At 41.4% G+C, this 20,176-nt stretch overlaps 1 protein-coding gene across 35 annotated transcripts in view; it reads right to left on the bottom strand.

The window, feature by feature from the left end:
* Positions 1-20,176, bottom strand: part of RBFOX1 (RNA binding fox-1 homolog 1) — a 1,765,957-nt gene that overhangs the window by 98,672 nt on the left and 1,647,109 nt on the right. The window lies entirely within an intron of this gene.

Genomic DNA, 20,176 nt, shown 5'->3' with positions numbered 1-20,176 from the left:
TCCCAATGGCTTCTGTGGGTTTATTCTTGAACTTTAAACAACCTCACTTGTACTCCATTCAAAAATCCATTTCCTGTGGAACCACTTCTACCTTTCTAAGCCTCTTTGGTGAAAGATCCACCAATAATTTTTTTAACAATTAACCTGCCGAGAAATGTCCCTCTTTATTCAAAACTATGAAATTTCCATATGGATTTGGGCTCACCCCTTAGACTCAAACTGAGAAATAACAGATTTAAATAATTATAATCTGATAAATTTGTGTGAGCTTCATCCAAATGGGAGAAAAAAATACAGCTTTCCAATTGGATGCACAACACTTATTTTACATATTATGAGGGACCTTAAGACTAAAACTTTAAGATTATTAGGTATAGAAAAACTTGTTTAGATGATTTTCAAAGGTTTCTAGTACATGTGTATCTGTATTCTCAGTAAAACCTACAGATGTGTAATTTTGAATTCAGATTTTACTGGGCTACTGAAGCTCTCAAGTGAGTTCAGCACCCCATGTATAAAGAAAGGCCATCATAGACATCATACATTGGTCAAATTAGCTGGCATGGGGAAAATACAAGGAACAAAAAATTATTTACATGTATGTTTTAAAGGGAATGCTTTCAAATCATGTTCCAAATTATACACATTCAGCTTTATCATTCATTCTGTATGAGTAAGGATCCTTGTCTTATTATATAATAAGGCTGCTTCTTCCAACATTTCATTTATACTGTCCAATAAACCTACCACTCCCTTTGTGCCAGTTATGAAGAATTTAAGACATTTTCTGCTGTACACTAATGGCCTTGTTACATGTAGCACTTGTAACAAGGTTCTCAGATGTTGATTGACATTAGAGCTAGCTCACATTTGGCGCAGTCACACCTTAAGGCTAAAAACTTTCTCTGAGTTTCCCTCACCTGTGACTTGGCACTAAAGTGCTGGCAAGCAGGGGCCTAAGAGGTATAGTTGTAAGTTGCCACTAGAGGGATGGTGAACAAGGAAAGGCTTCTATCTCTGCTCTAGTGGAGGTGGGGGGTGTTACAGAGATGAGTTGGGGGTGGAGGGGCAGAAACTTGAAGCTGGGAGGCAGAGAGTTAATGGAATGTGGGTGGGTAATGAAATGGGAGGTGGAAAGGAAATGGGGGTCTGGGAAAGGTGGTGAAAAGAAGGAAGTCAGCCACTGAAGGATAAAATAAAAAGAAGTAAAAAAATATATAATTTTAAAAGAAATAAAGACAAAGTAAATTAAAGGTGGTCTCATGTTTTAATAGATTGTGATTTGGAGTGTGTGTGTGTGGGGGGGGGTAGTCATGCTTCCTGGGGTGACTGGGAGCAGTGAGGGAAGGTGCTTTCGAGGGAGGTACTGACCCTGCTGTAAGAAAGAAGCCCCAGCTCGTGAGGACCTGATCTGGCCTCCCACTCTTCCCCACTCCTGACTTCCTCCTTGAAATGTCCATGCTGTGAAACTTGGGCAGTTGGATTGTGCTCTGCAGGCTGTTTGCAAAGGGTTGCACCCCTGGGAGTAGAAAGGTTGGATGTGGATAGCATCAAGAGGATCAGGAGGAAGGCCACTCGCATGATCAGGGGGCAACAGTGTAGGCCCTATGAGGAAAGGCTATGGGACCTGAACCTGTTCAGCCTCCACAAAAAAAGGCTGAGAGGGGATCTAGTGGCTGCCTACAAACTTGCCAAAGGGGACCAGCAGGCAATGGGAGAGTCCCTGTTACCTCGAGCACTACTGGGGGTTACAAGGAATAACGGCCATAAGCTGACTGAGAGTAGATTCAGGCTATACATCAGGAGGTGCTACTTCATGGTCAGGATGGTTAGGAACTGGAACCAACTTCCAAGGGAGGTGGTGCTCGCCCCTACCCTGGGGGTCTTCAAAAGGAGGCTAGACAGTCACCTAGCTGGGGTCGTTTGACCCCAGCATCCTTTCCTGCCCATGGCAGGGGGTTGGACTTGATGATCTGCTTAGGTCCTTTCCAGCCCTACCAACTACGAAACTATGAAGGTGGCAGAGGTGGGAGGAGAAGTTAGTTTGGTGCCAGAACCACCCCCTGGGCAATACAGTTTAGAGTGTAAAAAGTTTGTCCATGCAGAACAGGAGGGTGGAGAAGGGGACACTGCATCCTGGGATACTGGAGGACTGCAACTTGGGCAGCTCATCTGTGGGATGTAGCCACACAATAATGGAACACAAGCTGGGTAACACAGATCAAAGATAAACCTGCCCTGGAGTGGTATAGCTTTAAGCTACCTAAATTGTGCTTTAAACTAGTTTCAGGTGTCAATGTGGGGATAATTCAGGGGCTAGGAGCTCCAGAAGCTGCCTAAAATGATTGTGTTGCAAGGCCTAAAGAATTATAATAGAAAAAAAAATCAAGGTGTCACAAAGTTTATCATGATGATATAAACTGATCTCATTGATCTCTCAATAAAAATATAAAATGCATATGAATCCTCTAGAGACCAAACAAAATGATGTGATCTCCCTTGTTATGTTAAACAAAGAGGTAATACAAGACAGAAGATTTACAACCACAGGTATGCATGCCAACTGTAGGTAAAATGGGCCTGATTCTCCTCTCATTCATACCGGTGTAAATATATAGTAGCTGCACTGAAATCCACTATTATACTAGTGCAGAGCTAAGTGAAAAGAAAACAAGAACTTTAATCAAGTGAGGAAAAATGTTTGTTACTGGGAATCAAAGAAATCCATTACAGTTGAAGTAAATCAGATCTAAAGATAATACAGTTACCTTACTGGTTTTACATATTCAAAGAAATTTCATTTTCTTTTATATTTAACTATGAGGCTTGTTATAATAATTCTGTTGATTCTTTAAATAAACATAAGCTACATTTATATTTGGGGGGACATCTCCCCAAAAAAACAACAACAAAACCCCCCAGAAATTATAACAATAAAAACAAAGCCCCCGCCCCGCCTCCCTGCCCATGTCTGCCATGCTTTCACCCCTCTTCTCCTTTAAGCCCCTCCTCAAAACTCACTTCTTCCAAAACGCCTTTTCTCCTTAGTCCTCTCCTCAGGCGAGTGTTATCACTTGACGACTGAAAATCTTTACTCCTTTAAAATAAAAAAAAATCCAAACAAAAATCGTGGAACCACTAAAAAGTCAACTAAACTTCACTGTTCAGACTACCTGATTGCACTCTTCCCACTCCACCCCTGATATTTATGTCACCTACCTACATTGTAGGAACTTTGGGCAAGTGCCCTTTGTGTTCATACTTATCCATAAGGCACCAAGGACATTGTAAGCTCTATACAAATATGTAGTAATGAATGTGTCATTTCACTTGTACTCTGTCTCTGCTGGCGAGGTGGGAATAATTTTCTACATGTGACCCAGCCTGGGTGAATCAAATGCTGCAACTTTAGGTCTTCAGGAATTATAAAGTAACTGCTACCTAAACCTATGGTGTGGACACATCTACACATTGCCCTATGGTGACCTTGTTACAGTGCCGTACTTTAGTACTTCCTTTTGGAAGCACTAAAGCACAGCACAGCTACTGTCCGTACTGTGCTGTGTGCACGGCACATGGTTAGTTTTCTCCACTACTTCACCGTAGTGGCATGCTAAAATGAGGGAACATACCACTATGGTGAAGTAGCTGCTGATCATGCGCAGACTCACATGATCGCTACTTAGCTGTAGCGCATCATATGGCAAAGTAGCATGTCACTATGATGACATAGGGTGACATGTAGATGCACCCTGTATAGCTAATAAAGTATTCAATTTAATAAGTTGTGTATTGTTATATTTTAAGTACTTTCTTTGGGAATCAGTGAAGTTACTCTACATTTACACCAGTGTAATCTCCCCCATGATCTCATATAATAGTCTATAATATATTCAGAAAATGATTATATTAAACATATTTCTAAAAATAAGATTTACAGCATCAGTGTCTTCTGCAAATGATACATGACATTCACATCTCACACTTCCACACATGGAGAAATGTATGAAAATATGGAAAACACTAAAAAACTGATTAAAGTAGTTGCTTTAAAAAATCAGTTAATTCAGTTAAATGATTCAAACATTTTAACATAAACATATTTTGTCTTATTTTCATATTCACATAGAATAAAACAAATCAATGTATGACCCACGCAAAACATAAAGCTCTTAGAACATTATTTATAGTTACCATTAAATTATTTTTTTGCAAACTATAAATAAACACAATGAATTAATTCAAGACAGACATTGGATATTTTGGCTCTTAAACATGGAGTAATGAGATTTTTCAGGGTGGAAGTGATAGTTGTGATTTAACTACTCAAATGTATTGACAATTCCCTCTGGGGAGGATTTTTGTAACATTCCATTTAACAAGGGAGAATGAATTTCAGCCCTATAGTGTTTAACGTAGCAGGTCTTCAGATGTCATTTGTGAAGGTACTTTTGTTGTATGAGGGAACAGGAGCAAAAGGCAAACAGAACTGGAAACTGAAAATACAGTTGTAAACTAATATATATATTTAGATGAAGTAATTGCCATTGTGTATCAGATTATCAGAATATGAACCAATTTTGACTCAGTTTTCAAATGGCACTTTGTAGATAGATAATTTATGCAAAAAATTTCAGGCATGTTCTTTAAGGAAATGGGAGACTCCTCCCTCCTCCATAAAAAAATTCAGGCATGTTCTTTAAGTTATTTATGAACTACCATTTGGTACACGCTGTATTTACTGAAACAGAGGATGATCCTACTTATAAGATGATCCTCCAAAAATTATATTCTATATATGAAAAAAGTATATTTTTTAATTTTCCAGTTATAGAATCTAATTATTGGAGGTTACCTTTAAATTTGTCCCCCTCCCACTGCTACAGCAGGGAAAATAAATCTGGGGGATCAGGTAGCACCTTTGCCCTCTGTTCTCCCCATCTTTTTCCCTCGGCATCTCCTTCCCCTTCTCTTTACTGTCAGAACCTGCTGTCTGAGCACATGGAAATGGAGAGCAAATTTGAAAAAAACCTGAAATAAAAACAGTTGTAGTAATTTGCATATAATACCCATACACTTAGTTCATGCAGAATTAACGCATGTTACTTTTTTGAAATTGCTGTAAGTTTTAACACAGGTACTCCATAAAAGCACTTTTGAGCAGCACTTTGGCACCTACTGGGCGTATCTACATGAGACCTTTACTATGCAGTTGACTATTTAACCATGCAGTAAACCTTATGAGTTTACATGTGCACCCCTATTAGGCTGGAGTAGATCAATTAACTCTGCAGCAGGATAGTACTTGTAAATACAAGTACTCCCGCTGTGGAGGTTATTACTTCATATCAGCACACACACAAATGCTGCAGAAGGCCTGGTTGGGGCATAAGGGTACTTCAGTGCTCGGATTGCCTGTCAGCTAGCTCCACACTGAATCAACCTCATGCCCCAGCCAGACCTTTTGTAGCTCACTGAGGTGAGGAGCAGCCCCAGGCTAGCAGACTGACCCATATTGTTTAAGGAAATTTTTTCATGTTCCGAGTCAAATCAGTCAAATCAATCTCAAATCCATGAGTCAGTTAAGAACCATATGAGGCCCTACTACTGGCAAATGTCCTTCACTCCCACCTGGTGCTTCACATGCTTCCAAATCATTTGGTGGGCATCCTATGTGCAGGCCCAAGACCAGATATTTGGGGTTCGGCTGCCCCCCCCCCCCGAGTTGGATGCCCCCCGAGTCTCACTTGCCCTTAGCTCTACGGCAGCAAGAGCACGCTAGGGAGGAGTCTCCCATTTCCATAAAGTGTGCATAAAGGCAAGATCTTCCCACTGGAAATGAAAGTGGGAGGTTAACTATATATTACCTCTGCCCAGGTACTACCTCTTGCCAGAAAAGTGGTTATCTCCAGTAACTTGGAAAGCTGCCTTAGTGGCCATGGAGTTTCCCCTGCCGGGTAAGTATGTAGTACAAATTATGCATGCTCTTAGTCCAAAGCCAAAGGCTTGTGATTTATCACATACTTCACTGAAATAAGAGTCAACAGCATTTCAAGCCATGGTGATACCACAACTTAGCACTGCTCAGTAAGTGTGTGTACCCCAGATATGCCCCCCAAAGCATCTATGCACTAATTAGCCCTCACTCATGACTGGAACTGTGTATTCTTGTCACAAGTCCTGGAATGCTCCAAAATAGTATATTGTATGCAGATGGGGTGTATGGCAACCTAACCTGGCTTCATCTCTCAAAAGGCGGGGCTAGACTAAACATATGCAACAGGATGAGAGGGGGATGACAGAGGAATTCATAGATTCACAGACTGTGAGGCTGGAAGGTAGGGTTGTACGAAACTTCAGTCACCAATTTGATTCAGAGGAGATTTGGCTCAATTCGGAAGCCAAATCTCTGAATCTGAACTGAAACAGGAGTCCCATTAATCTCTCCATATTGAATTGGAAGCCTCCGATTCAGTTCAGAGAGATTCAACAATTTGGCCATAGACACAGCTTTATATTTTTTTCTATGTATCTCAAGGTAACAGATGTGGCTCATAAATGCTGACATGGTGGGGAGATGGAGCATCCCACAGAAGTGCAGGGGGTTCCCCGTGCACTCGGCGGCAGACCCAGAAGTACTACCCAGAAGTATTTCCAGTCTACTTCTGAGTCTACTACACAGCATGCGGGGTACCCCCCTCCCCCACCCAAGCTCCTGTGGGATGCTCCATCGTCCCCACCATGTCAGCATTTACGAGCCACATCTGGTACCTCGAGCTACATAGAAAAATATATAAAGCTGTGTCTATGGCCAAATCGCTCATTCTCCAAATTAGAATTGAATCTTCAGATTCAGATTTGGCTGAATCAAATTGGGACAGCCCCTCTGCACAAGAAAGACAACTGGAAGTCAGGTGACCCCAGCAAGTTGACCATCCAGTCTCCTCTTGAAGATTTCCAGGGTAGGTGATTGCACCACCTCTGAGGGGAACTTATTCCACAGTCAGGACACCCTAGCTGTGAGTAAGTTTTTCCTAATGTTGAGCCTGAAATAGTCTTCCAGGAGTTTGTGGCCATTACTCTTGGTTTTCCTCAAGGGTGCCTTGGTGAACATTTGTTCACCAAGTCCTTGATGTATGCCCCTGAGGTACCCATAAGCCACTATCAAGTCCCCTCTCAGCCATCTTTTTCAGGCTAAAGAGTCCAGGTCCCCCAGCCTTTCCTCATATGGGTGGCCCTTCTCTGGACTCTCTTGAGCTTTACCATGCCCTTGTTGAAGTGCAGTGCCCTTTACTGGATGGAGTACTCCAGCTGCAGTCTCACCAATGCTGAGTGGAGTGGAAGAATCACTTCCCTAATTTTGCTGGAGATGCATTGATTGATGCATGCTAGGGTATTATTTGCTCTGCTGGCTACAGCATTGCACTGCTGGCTAATATTCATACCATGGTCTATTGCTGCCCCCAAGTACCTTTCATTTGTGGTGCTGGTCAGTTTGGCATTGTCAAGATTGTAGGTGTGGTGGTGGGGGGGGGTTGTCCCCAGGTGGAGCACTTTATGTTTCTCGATGCTGAACTTCATTTGATTATGATCCACCCAACTTGATAGCCTGTCTAAATCCGTCTGTATCTGCAATCTATCTTCAAGTGCGACCACCTTTTCCCATAACTTCGTGTTGTCCACAAACTTGGCCAAGTGAGCTCTTCACACCTGCATCCAAATCATTGCTAAAGATGGTGAAAAGCACTGGACTAAGCACCAACCGCTGTGGGGCACCACTGGTCACCTCTTGCCAAGACGATACAGATCCATTCATCAGAAGTCTCTGGGTCCTACCCCTAAACCATCTCCCTGCCCACCTAACTGTCTCATGGTTAAGTCCACAGTCCTCCAATTTTCTCATGAGAATGTCATGGGATACCAGATCAAAAGCCTTTTGGAAGTCAAGGTATACAATGTCAACCTCCTCTCCCTTATCCAGGTGGTGAGTTACCTGATCATAAAAGGAGATGAGGTTGGTATGACAAGACCTGCCCACAATGAAGCCATGCTGGCTGTCATTCAGAATCCTACCTACTGCAAGCCTGTCACATATAGACCCCTTGATGAATTTTTCCAGGATCTTCCCTGAGATAGAAGTTAGGCTGATTGGCCTATAGTTACCCAGGTCCTCCCTCCTCCCTTTCTTGAAGATGGGCACAACATTGGCCCTCTTCCAGTCCTCAGGAACCTCTTTAGAGTGCCATGAGTTTTGGAAAAGTTTTGCCAGAGGTTCTGCGATGACTCTGGCCAGCTCCTTCAGCACCCTCAGATGAAGTTCATCTGGTCCTGCTGACTTATATATGTCTATATTTTTCAAATGATAACACACCAGTTCTACAGTAATAGTAGGAGGGCAGTCATTCCCACCCTGCTCATTTTGTACCCATTCTAGCATGCTTTTGCCCTTGGTCTGGTGAAAGACTGAAACAAAGTAGTCATTCAGGAGTTCAGTTTTCTCGTGAGTGCCAGTAACCAGGTGTCCTGAGTTGTTGAGCAGTAGTCCCACACTCCCATTTGTTTTCCTCCTGTTCCCTACATACCTAAATAACTTCTTGTTGTCCTTCACCCCCATTGCTAATTTTAGTTCAGTTGCTGCCTTAGTCCTTCAAATCTGTTCCCTACCAACGTGGGCCATTGTTGAATAGTCCTCCTTCGGGCACGCCACAAGTTTCCATTGTTTGTACACCTCTTCATTCTTTCTTAAGAGGACCACGATATTCCTGTTTAGCCCAGAGAGCTTCCCAGCCCTTTTGTTACCTTTCCTCCATGTGAGGATCAACTTCCTTTGTGCTTCAAGGATTGTGTCTTTAAGGCACGACCACTCTTCATGCACTCCTTTCACCTTTGGCCTCTGGTCCCACAGCCCTTTCCCTACTAGTGACCTGAGTTTGTTGAAATTTGCATGTTTGAAGTCCCAAACTTCAGTCCTGCTATCTAATTTGTCTGCCTGTGACAGAGAGTGAACATGATGATATCATGGCCACTGTCACCCAGGCTACATTCTATTTTTAAGCTGGTCACCAGGTCATCCCCCTTGGCCAGGACCAAGTCTAGAATAGTGTTACCTCTGGTTGGTTCATGTACCTCCTGCATCAAGAAAGCTCTTCAATGCAAAGCTGAGTGAACTGAGTGAATTCTAAGTGAACGCTTTGGGGGCCTATTTGGTGATGTTTGTCAAGTATTTAAAGTTAATAAAAAAACAGGAATAATTGGAAATGGAAAAGAAAGGCACAGCTCAGCTGTGGGAGTGAAGAGAAAGTAAAAATTTAATCAATGTAGTGGTTCACTATGACTTAAAAAAAGAGTTGGCGTTGAGGGGCACTAGCATATGAATTATTTGGATGTGCTGCTCTAACCTGTCATTGTGTTAGATTGCCATAAGCATGTTTTCCCAAAGTCTGTGCTGTGTGCAAGGAAAAGGGGCATACAGCCAAGGAGTGTAAAAAGGAATGGAAGTGTAATCTGTGTGAAAAAGAGGGGCACATTTCTAAAGAATGTCCCAGAACCTATATTAATGTTGGGAAATAGGAAAACAAGAGAAAGTCTCTATAAAGTGCTACCCCTGCACAACGTTCAACTGCAGCCAAGAAGGCAGGAAGTACCCCCCAAACACAAACACACACACACACAACGCTCCCCTGCAACCAAGTGGGCAAGATACAGAAGGTGGTAAGAGCAAAAGACATTATGTTACCTGTGGACATGCTATCTTGTGACAGCTGCCAGGTTGTGTGGGAGCAAATCTCCCACAAGGACCTGAAGGGAAGGGAGAGAAGGGATAGTGCTACCCCTGCACAATGCTCAACTGCAGCCAAGAAGGCAGAAAGTACCCCCCCAACACAAACACACACACACACACACACACACACACACACACACACACACAAAACGCTCCCCTGCAACCAAGTGGGCAAGATACAGAAGGTGGTAAGAGCAAAAGACATCTCATTGCCCGTGGATCTGCTACCTCGTGACAGCTGTGAGGTTGTGTGGGAGCAAATCTCCCACAAGGACCTGAAGAAGGGAAGGGAGAGAAGTGATACCTGCTTAGTTATTTGGAAAAAAAAAAAAAAAGACTTATTGGTTAGGGTAGAGGATTCCAGGTCATGAATTCCAGTTGAATGGAAATACCTCCCTGTAGACCTGATTCAAGAAGCTCAGTTTATCTATTCATTTAACATAGACTCTGTCACTCCCTGTTTATCTATTCATTTAACATAGATTCTGCCACTCCCTGTTTGGCTGCTGCCAAATCTCCAAATCATCCAGGCCAGGGCCATCTCCTGCCCACTCTCCTAGCCCGGCAATGGCTGCCCACCCACCCAAGCTCCCAGCACTTGTAATAAAAAAGCCCCAACTCAACGGGTGCTACCGGCAGAGGGGCAATCCCTGCTGCCCCACACTGCATGGGAGGCTCTGCAACAAGCCCTCTCCCTCTGACCGCCCCCCCTCACTCCCCCAGTCTGCCCAGAGGTGCCATGCCCGGGCCAGCTCTGGCCCTTTAAGAAAAAAAAAGCAACCAAATCCCCCCAGACTCACTGCTCCTGCCAGCGGGGAGGAGGGGGTGATCCCCACTGCCCCACACCATGTGGGGAGCTCTGCATGAACCCCCCTAAAGCCCCAAGGCCACCACAGGAGCGGTGAGTACTAGGGTTTTCTTGTTTGTTTGTTTTCTTAAAGTCCTGGAGCCTCGGTGGGCAAGGCACCCATTGGGGAGGCCTGGGGAGGGTCCGGGGGACTGTCAGGGGTCCCCCCATGGTCCCCTCCCCCTTCCCCAGCCTCCCCTCCCCCACCCCCTACTTACCAGCTTGGAGTTGGGCTGCTGCTTCCTGCTGCAGCCACCAGGGGACTGTCTGAATCATCAAAGCTCTGCATATCTTTTCCAAAGATTTGGAGAGCTTTGAATTGATTCGGACTTTTTAACTGGTCCCCTGATTTAATTCAGATTCAGAGATTCAGCCACTGAATCGGGCTGAATCTCCTCCATATCGAATCACCACCCGAAGCTTTGTACAGCCCTAGCAGGCAGCCCAGCAGGTACTCCAAGTACAGTCATGGAAAAACAGCACAGGGCAGAAAGGTTCACTGAACTGCCTGAGACAGCCCTGCCACTGGCAAGCAGAAATGATTACCACCTCTTCTGGGACTGCCTATATACCAGAGATGTGTGGAAGAAAGTACGTGCACTCCTTTTGGTGGTGACAGGTTTCAGAATCCTGACCAGGGAAGTAGTCCTCTATGGACATGTGACCAAAGACCAATGGGCCCCAAAAGCCCACTTTGGTCAGTTCATCTCGTGCTCCAGGTATGCCCTGTAGAAAGCCAGGGACCTGTTCACAAATAGGCACTCAGACCCCACAGTTGTGGACTGTATTAAAATGGGGCTGAGTGAATTATGCTGGTACTACAGGAAGACAGAAGAGGATGATGGGAAAGAGATGGCAGACCTCATATGGTCGAGAAGGGACTGGCATAGACTTCTGAAAGGCAAACCCTCCAAAGAGAACAATGAGGACAACAGTGAGGACAGCGACAAAGATGAGGATGAATATGATGATGATGATGATGAGTGACAGCACTAGAATGGTGATGGGTACATGGCGGCTCAATGCAAACTTTGTAATGGGATTAAAATAGTCTAACTGGTAAAGTGCGTTTTGGTCTGTCAAGTGAACCACAGTAGTCACTTGACAGGTTGGTAATGGTACAGTTACACACACACACACACACATTTATGCACACCTATATATACACACATTTATACACATATACACATACATACATATATATACACATATATATACAAACAAATATTTTTTGCAAAAAAACAAAAAATCAGCATGGTTTCCTAATTTGGGCCATGTGTTTTACAGCCATGCCTCGGGTTGGCTGCATTTAATCAACTTAATAGTTGATTATTTTCAACTATTTCATTATTGAACAAATGCCACTTTTGGTAGCATCTTAATAATAGACAATGTATTTAGTACAATTTTCTTGTATGTAATTATAAGATGAGGGGCTTTTCTACCTTTATCATTTGGCGGAAAACAACCTTGTCTTTTATTTGAATAAATATGGCATTTACAAGTTTAGTAAAGAGACTAAGTGAAAACAATGTCAGGCAAATTGGGACAAATATCTGCAGTGTCATTCCAAGAAAGTCAAAGCAGGTTAATGTGGGTTACATTTGGCCAATTATGTCGTAAATATAAGCAGTAGAAATTAACAGAATGATCTCCCACAAGAACATAAAGACTAAACAATCTTGGAGTTTTGCAGTAATGCCACTGTCATCATAGTATATATTTTCAAATAATTACATGTGAAGGTAAAAATAAATACAAAAAAGTAAGGAAAATGCACATTTCTGTGCTAAATGATTCCAGTAATAAGTGAGCTGAAAAACACAATTTAAATTATGGGTTTTTTTACGCCCTAAAAACAATCTTCTTGGTTTTAGCCATTCTACTGAAGATATCCAGGAATTTGACATAAATACTTGAAAACCCATGTTATTAGCAATGCCATGGAATAATGAACCCTGGGACACTTCCCAGCAAAGCAAGAAATAACACAATGTTTTCCTAAAGCAGTATTTTTTTTTTTAGTTAAATTGTAGCTTTGTCCTAGGTAAACCAGTCTGGTTAGTTAGGATATTTAGCAGAAACAAAGGCTTTCTCTTAATTTCTATTTTATTTGTACAGTTACAATTGGTTTATATTAGACTGGAATTAGAGTTTAGAATAATGGGTTTAGGTGATGCAGTTTCCTGACCCCTGGAGTGAAATTCAGAATCCAAAGTTTGACACATAAGCAGGAGCCTATGGAGAGAGTCACACATCTCAGAAGAGTGATCCACAAAACCTACAAACTGAACAGGGGGTGGCAGAGTCTGTGTTAAATGAATAGATAAACTGAGCTTCTTGAGTCAGATCTACAGGCAAGTATTTCCATTCAACTGGAATTCATGGCCTGGAATCCTCTACCCTAACCAATAAGTCTTTTTTTTTTTTTCCCCCCCCAAATAACTAAGCAGGTATCACTTCTCTCCCTTCCACCTACCCTGATAAAAAATGCAGCCAGAAGAAGATATGGTTGGGGTGGTACCCACCTTATATATAATACCAGGTAATTAGAAAACTCATCCAGTATTTGGGGGACCTGGGTTATAGATTCTCATTCAGCTGCAAAAGATTCAAACCAACATTTCCTACCTCCAGGAAGAGTTACTATACAGTAGACCTGTGAGAAACTTTGGGTGTTGATTCGATTCGGATTAGATGCAGTGCAATTCAATGGCTGAACCTCCAAATCTGAATAGAATCAGGAGACCAATAAAAAGGTCTGAATCCATTCGAAGCTCTCCAAATCTTCAGAAAAGATTTGGAGAGCTTTGATGATTTGGGCAGTCCCCGGTGGCTGCAGCAGGGAGCTGCAGCCAGACTCAGAGTTGGTAAGTAGGGGGCGGGGGAAGGGGGCTGGAGGAGGTGGGAGAGGACCATGGGAGGAACCCTGCCAGGCCCCACCCCTGCTTGCTCCCCCAGCCCCCCTAACCTCCTCCCACTCCCCCAGGCCCCCTTATGGCTATCCCACCCACCCCAGCTCCCGTTGCCTTAAAAAAAAAGCCCCACTCACCAGGTGCTGCTGAGTGGGGGTGGTGATCCCTGCTGCCCCCCACTGCCCCACACTGCTTGGGGGGCTCTGCACAAACCCACCAACCCTCCCTGCTGTCCCAGACTCCATGCCTATGGCTGCCCTGCCCGCTCCAGCTCTGGCCCTTTAAGAAAAAAAATGAAACCCCCCCCCGGGACTCACAGGTGCCTTCAGTGGCCTTGGGGACCTCAAGGAAGTGCCCCCTACACATCATGGGGCAGTGGGGGGCAGAGGGGTTTGCCCCCCGCAAGGCAGGAACTGATGAGTGCAGTTTTTTTTATTTTTCTTAAAGGGTTAGAGCTGGGTAGGGCAGCACTAGGGAGGGCTGGGATAGCGGGGGGGGGGGCGGGGGTCAGGGTTCTCATGCAGAGCCCCCCGTGCAGCATGGGACAGTGGGGGGCAGTGAAGATCGGTGAGTGCCCGCTTTTTTTTTTTCAAAGTGCCAGGAGCTGGGGCGGGCGAGGCAGCCATTGCTGGGCTGGGAGAGTGGGTGGGGGATGGGCCTGGGTGATTCAGAGCCAAAGCAATTCAGGACAGTGATTCAAATCACTGAATCAAATCACTGTCCCCCGAATCAGCTGAACCTGAAGCGAATACTAGCCATTTTGCACAGGCCTACTATACATGCCATATACTATCCTGGCTGGGTACATTCTCCACCCCTGCCTGTTGAAGCTGTAGTACTCTGTAGAAAGGAAAGCAAGACTCGCAGGACCAGAACAAAACAATCAAAATGGAATATGAATGCATAGAGTAGTGGTCCGGCCAGTCTTCTAGGAGGTTCTTGTTTCTAGTCCTTACTACCAGGATTATTTCTGGGTTTTATCCAATTATTGCTTCATGTAAAATGCACAAACAGGCCAAGTGACTACTCTAACCAATAAATACCAGAGTAATTCTCCATTTAGCTTGTTCTGCTTCTGGCTGCATGAATCTTGCATTCTTTTCTACACAGTAGATATTTTCTTCCATCTAGAAGACTGTATAGCCTAGTGGTTAGGCACCTTTTCTGAGACATAACAGACATGAGATTTAATCCCCTTAAATTGAAGAGGACCAAAAACCTAGGGTTCCCATTTTTGGAGAGCAGCAAACAAACAAACCAACCAAAAAACCAAAAAAGAATAAAATAAACACTATTTAAACTTTTTAAACATGACATCCCAATTTCATCCTTCTAGCACTGTGTGATGAATACCTTAGGATAGATACTTTCTAATTAAAAAAAAAAAATCTAAAACAATGTAAGGCATTTCTGTGATTCACTCAACAAAAAGTAAGCATTAAAACTACTGGCTGTCAAAAATATCATAGGATCAAAGGTTTCCAGGGAATTTTCTGAAACAACTGCCTTCCCACCTTTCAAAATCATCTCATCTTTGCCTTGTGGTTTTCTGGTTGCTCGTAAGCTAAAATCCCAGGGCAACATAGTTTATTGTTTTAATATCTGTCTGACACAAAAGAAAAATATCCTCTAGTGACTGCTTATCTGTCATATGTATTTCTGGGAAAGAAATATCAAGACAAATAAGATGTTTTGGGGCAAGTCACAGGACTGTAGATTTGGCACTAAATGTTGATTTTTTTTTTTTAAGTGCCATCTTTAATAACATACTAAGGACAAAACTTTACGAGTATTGAGTGCTTTAATTATAAATGTTTTACTCTGTTCATTTTACTCAGAAGAAAGAGTGAACATTCAAACTCACAAATGGGGCAAATAAAAAGAGGGAAAAAAAGAATATTCATAATTAAAACAGCTAAAATAGAAGAATCCCATTTTAGTGACACAATGGGCTGTAAACTTATTTGCTATTAATTGAGCTCAATGTAATGACATTTTCTATATTGGAATAGATAACTAGTGATCTGGAAATTCATTTAGACCATTAGTTTAATTACAGAAACTGATGGAAGTTTTATCAGACAATTACGTAAAGAACAAGAACAACGTGGGACTGATTTATAAGAATGTGTAACCCCTAAACCATTTTTTGCTATACTACTTTAAACAAAATAGCCATGAATATATCAGTTTAAAAATATAGCGCCAACCTCAAGTATCTTTGAGTATGACAGAAAAAAAAAAGAATACCTGATTTTTGTATTTTAATTCTTTTTACATTCTGACGTTTGCTTTTTTTAAGTTTCTCACTCCATGATAATGTTAAAGATTTATTTTTAGTCAAAAATAAAAATATATGGGAAAACTGGCACGAATATTTTGGAGACTTAGAGCAACAACTCTAACGTTCAGAATATATTATGTAATGTCGACAGCATCTTAAAATTCTATTCTCATTTAAGTCATGGAAAAAATCTCTTCTGAGCATGAAAAACAGCTGGGGGAAGACCTTAGTTGTGCACTGTGTTTATCATCTGTGTGGCAGCATATAGCATTATGAATATTATTCATAAGGCTAACTATGACAGATGTCTATGTCACAGAACTTATAGACACATACATATGCACCACATAATCTCTTTAGGCTAACTGTCTCTTCAGGTTAATGTATGCATGGAACTGCCACACAATAACACATGGGAGGACTACACATGGATATCAAAGAGCAAAATTTAGCCAATCATTGCTATGTTGTTGCTGGGTGAGATCCTAGATATAGCTACTAAGTTAAGTGGCCAAATTCAGGAAATCTGGGGTGTGTGTCAGTTACCTCCTGGATGGAATACCAAGAGTTTCTATCGTTAGCTGCATTTCCCCCTGCCTTTTTTTTTTTTTTTTTGCCTGGTAAACTTTCACCTTTCTTGCCCCTGTTTTGGTTGTATCATAACTTTTTTTGGCTTCATCTTGTTCCCAAAATGTGAACAATTTTAATGGGCGCTGTTGGTTATGCAAAAACTGAATACCTTACAAATGTCATGAACTGACTGCCTCATTACTTGTATTTCATTGCAAAAAATAAATAAATAAATAAATAAATAAATAAATAAATAAAAACATTAAAAAATCTATTCAAGTTAGACTAGTGACTTTTTTCATTTACTCTTGGGGAAAGTAAGAAATGTGGTAGAAAGTTCCAAAGATCCAATGAATGGGAGTCAGATCTCATTCCAGAATCAATGGTGCCTGGATTCCTTAGTCCAGTGATTCCCAAGGGATGTGCCACATGAGAGTGAAGGAAATATGCCAAGATATTGCCCTGTGTGAGGAGGTAAATGCTCTCCCCACCCGCGCAGCACCCTATGTCTGCCCCAGCTACTCCAGCAGCAACTGTAGCTGCTCTTCTGGGGGCTGCTACCACTGCTGCTGACTTCACCTGCCCTTTTCTGCCCCCATTCCTCTGCCAGGACCATCCCACACTCTCCCAGCAACATACGCTGTTGTGAGTGGGTGGGTAAACACACAGATGGAGTAGCGCTTTGCAGCCTGGCTCATCCCTTCCAGGCCTCCCACACTTTGGAGGCTGCCAAGAGGGAACATGTAGAATGATTTTCCACTAATTCAGGCCTGCACAAAGGCAAAAATAATATTTTTTTAATAAAATTTCCTTTGGAAACATTATTTTTCAGAAATCAGTAGAGGTAGAGAAGATGGTTCAGACTCAGACTCTGTATATTGTCAAATTGTTTGATGTACCATGCTTAGAGCAGCCAAGCAATTTTAAGCCATCAGGAAACTGGTTACAGCTCCTTGATTCTCTTTTTGATCTCTGGTGTTCTAATGTATCTTCCTGCCCGTGCCTCACATGGCATACTATGGTGGTAACAGAAACACATAGGAGCCTGCTTGTTTACTTTACTCTTGCTAGGGACTCTCAGGTGCTGGGGGAATCTGTAGGTGAATAGAAAAAGCCATAATATTCTTTTTAGCTTGCAATGTCAGAGTGGGACAAGGAATCTGATCAAGCAGCAAAGCCATAAAGTTCCTGAAAAGGTTCAAATGTTTGCAACTTCCCTTATTTTAAAAGGAAAGGCACTGTAGGTTATCTTGAAATATTACCCAGTAATAAGAATGGCAACATAGGATGATAAAAACACATTATTAGAGATTACTGAAAAATGACAATTGCAATGCTGTTTTCTACATGCAAGGAAAGTAATATAATTGTTAGTCTCCTTTAGGTTAACATTGAATCATTTATTTTCATTTTATGAAAGTATAAATTTGGGTTAAATTAGCAAAGTAGAAGCTGATTCCCCATATAAATACATTTTAAAGAAAGTGTGCTGGAGATGAAACCAATGTCATGTCTACTGGTCTTTTAATAGGACTTTATAGAAATGAAATTATTTTGTATCTCTATTAAACATTTCCAAAAAGACAATAAAGAACTAATTACCAGTAATCCAACAGCCATAATAATTAAAATAATCCAAGTTTAACAGCAGACCATTAAAATTATTTAGGGAAAACTATGTTCTGGCAACACTAGTTGGATGTTCCTAACTACACATTACAGTGACTCAAAGGATGGAGATTTAGTAAAACTGTATTTTTTTGTATTGAAATGAAAACTGAAAATCTCTATTTTGAAGCTCTATATTGAAGTTTGGCCAATGGGAGGAAGATTGGCAAGATACAGTATCTTATTTATTTAACATAATAGAAAACAAACGGGAGTCTGTTTGGATATCATTCCAAAAAAACACTGTGCCTGAATGAATTAGCTGGGAGGGACTGATTTATGAGAAATAATGAAAAGAACTAAATATAGAGCTTAGCTTGGCTGTGCAATGACTAACTTGGGATTTAATAACAATGCAAATATTTGAAGGATATAAATACGAAGCTCAGAGAAGAATTACTTAGGGTGGAACACAAGGGGAAAGTAGGAGTTACTGGGGTAAAATTAAAGGAGAGAATATTTAAAATGAATTGCAAGGGGAAAAATCTTTCTACCATGGAAATGAGTCAGATAAGTAGGAAAGGCATAAGTAGGAAAGAGGCATGACAGCCTATACAAGAAAGAGGTCTACTGCTTAGGACATTTAAAACAAAATAGGATAAAATGCTGAAGGGAACAGTACTTTCTTAGCAGGAAAATATACTGGCTTATCAGTAGGTGTTTCTTATTTCTAGCATAATACATGGTGGAAAAAAAATCTGTTTGGAAAAAATAGCATGGTTCAAAATAGTCAAAGCTAAATAGTAGAAGCAAAAAGACTATACAGTATTATGCTGGCTGTTTTCCAGTTTACAGGATTGTTGCAAGGATTATATGATTTTTCATCTCATTTTGGAACAATTCATATAAATTAATTTACTATGTATTTGTAAGTCCTTGCTTTGGGGGTATAGCACATAATTATATAAAAGCAGCAGCAATAGCAATAGTAATGTTCACTGCCAGTGACACAAAAGTTACATGGGAGTGGTGCTGTAGTACAAGAACTTTTCTTTCTCAGTATCTATTTTAGAGAAATCTTTGATGTTCTGTCATTCAAAAAGGAGAAGCGAGTAACAGATAATTTAGAGAAACAATACCAAATTTTTAATTTTAATTATGATACTGAGATAACTTGATCATGATACTCATAACCAGAATAACCATTCCTCAACCAGAATTTTACAGAGTACAAAGTATATACAACTAATGTTAAGCACCTTCATCAGAGATAAGACACTAATAAGAAACATACAGAAGATGCTATTATTCAGCCTACTGTAATAATAAGAAGGAAACAGAAGCAGAACCTACCAGAGCACACAGGACAGTGCTTGTTGACCTGTTATCATAAATTAGACTTTTTCCAAGGGCCATTTCCATATATGGTGTGAGGGAGGGGTGTTTGATGATCTTTGAACATTTTGGTAGCATCAACAATGTAACCAGCATTATTACTACTGCTTTTGTCAGATACTACTTCACCTAGATCATATTCAGAACTGACATCATCATCACCATCATCATCATCATGAATCTAGAGCAGTGGAAGAACTTTTTTTTCATTTTTGCTGTGGGATTTTACAGGACCTGGAGACACTTCCATTCCCAAGGAATGGGCAGAAAATGTGAGGGCAACACCTTATTTAGTCTCCACTAGGTCCTTAATGATTTTAGTGGGTCAGCTGTTTGTACAGTCAATAACCATCCTCTCTTTTATTATTGATGGCTTAGGATACTTTTTGTCCCATCCCCAAAATTGAAAAGGAAGACTGCACAGCTAATTCCAAACTGGCACAACCAAGTGACAGCAGGGTATGAGATAATTAATTTCTTGCTCATTTCATATTCAAAAGACGATATTTAAAATCTTTGCTATGGAGATACTTTTATTATAATTACAGTATGTCCAACACCAATGGCTCAACAACATGATAGTATTACTAGAGAGATCTTAATTTCACCATGGTTGTAGCATAATTTAATATTTTCTTATTACACAGAAATATTTAGATGATGATGTAAATAAAGAATCAGCTGCTGAATTACCCATAGCATTCTTTAAACATATTTATAAATATCACATTTATCTTAACAAGAGCTACTGAGGAAGTTTACATTTCTGGGGGTCT

This window comes from Alligator mississippiensis, chromosome 13 (assembly GCF_030867095.1).
Source record: "Alligator mississippiensis isolate rAllMis1 chromosome 13, rAllMis1, whole genome shotgun sequence".
NCBI classification, from domain to species: domain Eukaryota; kingdom Metazoa; phylum Chordata; order Crocodylia; family Alligatoridae; genus Alligator; species Alligator mississippiensis.
Note: the sequence above shows the minus strand (reverse complement) of the source record. Positions and strands in the feature narration are given on the sequence as shown.